This window comes from Schistocerca nitens, chromosome 1, assembly GCF_023898315.1.
Source record: "Schistocerca nitens isolate TAMUIC-IGC-003100 chromosome 1, iqSchNite1.1, whole genome shotgun sequence".
Taxonomy (NCBI): domain Eukaryota; kingdom Metazoa; phylum Arthropoda; class Insecta; order Orthoptera; family Acrididae; genus Schistocerca; species Schistocerca nitens.
The window spans coordinates 704,534,418-704,538,104 of NC_064614.1; positions in this window are offsets into that span (position 1 = coordinate 704,534,418).

Consider the following 3,687-nt stretch of genomic DNA (forward strand, 5'->3'; position numbering starts at 1 on the left):
CCAGTCAGTTGGCACAAGCGACTTACTCAGTTCAAACAGCTGGTAAAAATTTTTTAAATGACTAGGAGCACCATCAGAAATAATGATGATCTTTTCTGCCCCTGTTTGCAGTTGAAGAATTTTGCACATTGCTAGCAAAGCATGTGCTGAGTCATGTCCTGCTTCATCACTTATAACTGCAATACTTGCGGTCTTGTTTTGAAAATATGTCATTCCAGTAAAAATTGAAAGCTTGTCATTACTCCAATGATACCCTTGTACTTCTTCTGGGAGAATTACAGACCATTTTTCAGCAAAAACACGGTGAAGGATTAAACATAGTTCTACTGCATGTACACACACTTTCACTTCTGCAATGTGTTGTTACAATTTCTTCAGATGGTGTGTTACTGCTTTCACTGAACATTTACCAAGTTCATCAATAAACTGTCAAAGGCAACAGTTTTCTTAATTAGTTTATTTTCCTCCCATGTCACATATGTAATTTCTACAGACTTCTCGACTACGTCTTCAGGCCAAGTATCTGTAAAGACAGTTCTCCCTTTCCAGGGCAGTCACCATATTCATGAAACAAACAAGTCTCTCTATTTACGTCACAGACTACTGATGACTTCACACGCCCAACCAAGGTGTTATATGTCACGTTCTTCATGTCATGTTCTTCAAAGTTACCACACAAAGTTCAAAATTCGCACAACAGACATCTCTAGGTGGGTGTGGAACTACCCACTTAGGTCGTAGTGCATAAAATTTTGATCTTTCAATATGTGAAGTTGTATAGTTGCTCTTATAATTTGCAGAAGTTTCTTTAATTCTGCGAGTCATGTACCTCTTGACTTACACAACTTTTTGACCTTCAACTGTTACAGTTATAGTGTCTGTTTTGCTGGCACTCTGGGCGAGAACAGTCCCATTTATCTTCCAGTTCTGAACTTGAGCTGCTTCTATGGGATGACCATAATAGGGATCTGGGCTTCCAAAGACTCCTTTTACAGACCTCACATTTCTTGATTTGTCTACCATGTACTTTGATACTGACGGAATGTGGTTCAAAATTGTTTTATTTGAAAATGTCTCTGGAATAATAGTTAAACTTTCATCTTTCCAGTGTAAGATGCACAATATTCAACAGCTGAATTGATATTTGTGAAAAATTCCTGGCAGGAGGTGCAAGTGTGCTTTGGTTGATTTTCTTCTGAAGATGGAATTTCTACTTTGAAGACTGTGGTCAGTTTTGCTGTAGTGTATTCATCCATAGCTTTAGTAATTTCTCTGCGTTTTCTTGATGCATAAAGCGTATCACTTGACGTCACTGACCACAGTTTCTTAACAGGACTACCTCTGTAGTTGACTGATTCAGCGTATTTACTTCTTCCTCTATTGATGCAAACTCTGCAACATCTGCACCATGGGAGGCTTCACTTTGTTCAGGTACTATCATTGTTGTTATTCTGGCAAAACATTAATACACAAAAAGTTGTCACGGGAATCATCTTCACTTTAAAACAGAGTCTTCAGATGAGAACACTTATTCCCAAGCTGAATAAAGTCTGTTTTTTGTTTGTCTTATTTATAACACTTTTATGGATATGCAAATATCAGCACCCTCCACTCTCCTTTTGCCCCAGTCAGAAGACATTTCAAACAGTCCTTTTCACAAACACACTGCAACTGTGTCAATTGGCAAATTCCTCACGAAAACACAGAACTCACTGGATGGTCTCAGATTTCTTAGAAGCTTCTTCAGTAAACAAATTAGCATGAACGACTACAATACAGAAATCTGCAATGGACAACCACAACAAAGAAAGTGACAAGAAACTACAACAAAGTGTAAGAAATACTTGCAACAAATAAAGCGATAAGAAATAACTGCAACAAAGGCAATAGAAATAAACATTGTAACAAAGAAATTAGTAAGAAACAACGTCAGTGAAGACGTGTTACTCATGAAAGTTAAAAAAAATGAATTTTTAAAATGAAACCTGTTCAACTTAAAAGTGGAAGCTCTCCTTTACAGGGAATGTAGAACTATGTGGAACTAATCAACAGAAAAAAGTCAAAATTTTATGGATTGGCATTTTTGAAAAAAAAATTTTTTTTCTTTAAATTATAAAAAAGTTCAGAACACCCTAGTAAAAGAACTTTGACAGATAAGTCCAAATGGAGGATTTCTTTGTAATCATAAAGCAATTATCTTTCAGATAAAAAAAACCAACAAAATATCTAGAACTGTTCCAGAGGTACAGCATTTAAATTTTTTTTTAAATATTCGCATCTTCAAAATGGTGTTCACAGTGTCATCTTTGGAGGCCTGTGTCTCGGGGCAGGAATTTTTTTTAGAGAAAACAAAAAAAAATACGAGTTTCTCCTGAATTTTAACATGTGCTAAATGGAATATCATCCGAGACCATGAAGGTAACCTCCTTGCCAGAAGTGATACGGATGTGTTTATTGAAGCTAGAGCTTTTATTTATTTATTTATTTTATTTTAAAAGAGCTGTCACATCTTATATTCTTAATCATTTGAAATTCTGCTCATCTCATTCCAATAGACCTCAATACATGTCATTCTTATTTTGCCCGTGGTGGCTATGTTTTGTATGGCAAAATAAAAAAAAATTGTAAATCATCTTCTACCATTTGCTAAATTGATATACTAATAAATCATTTAATTTTCTAGAAGCATGATCAATTTAGAACTCAGGTGTGTCATCAGATGGCTGCAGCACATACAGGAACATCAGTTGATTTGTACAACACTGTATGTGGGAACAGAAGAAAAATTGACTAAAAACATGGTTCATATATTCTGATTTTTCCAAGGCTGATTCATAAATTTCTTTATGGTATCATTTCACTTTACAGTGATACTCTGTGTGTTCACCCCTGTTTGTTGCTGTATAGTTCCAGTCAAATGTGTGAGTTGATTTTAAATACAGTATCTCATATTTAATCAGAGAATTTCTTTCACCACCATATCTTTCACATTTCTGGACCAAAATTAAGAATAAATCAGTGTGGCAGATGACCAGAGTGTAAGTTACATGTTACGCTTCATATTCACAAAGATTCTACAAAAAAGTTTGAAACTCTACTTCTTAATGCGTGTGAGTAAGGTATAGCTTGTAACTTTTTGATTTTGTTTCATGCAGACAGATCATGCTGGTGCTGAATGATTAAAAAAAAATGTTTATGGTAGATTCTGGGTAGTTCCACGAGTAATGGAATGACACTCAGTGTTTTTTTTTTTTTTTTTTTTTTTTTTGCATAGAATCATGATAAAAGATGAAAAATATAATATTGTATTTTCTACATAAGCAAAGGAACACAATTTATTTAATTTAATAGTTCAAGTCCCATCCATATAATGAGACTTAAGTAAAAAAAAAATACTTTCTGGTAATGGAACAACATCATCGAGATATGCATATGGTTCTCATTTATAATGCACCAATAATTCAGCTCATCCATTTCATACAAAAATTCACAAAAATTATATTGTGTACAGGAATAAATGAGAAACAAAATGGTGTAGAAGATAAATGCATTAAACTAATATTTTACTAACAAAGTAAAAAAAATCACTGGTAACAAAATGACACTTAATAGTAATGGAATGACACTTTCACTTGAAAATTACCAGTTTTATTCTGCACTGCTGATCGGGTACTTATTCCTCTGATC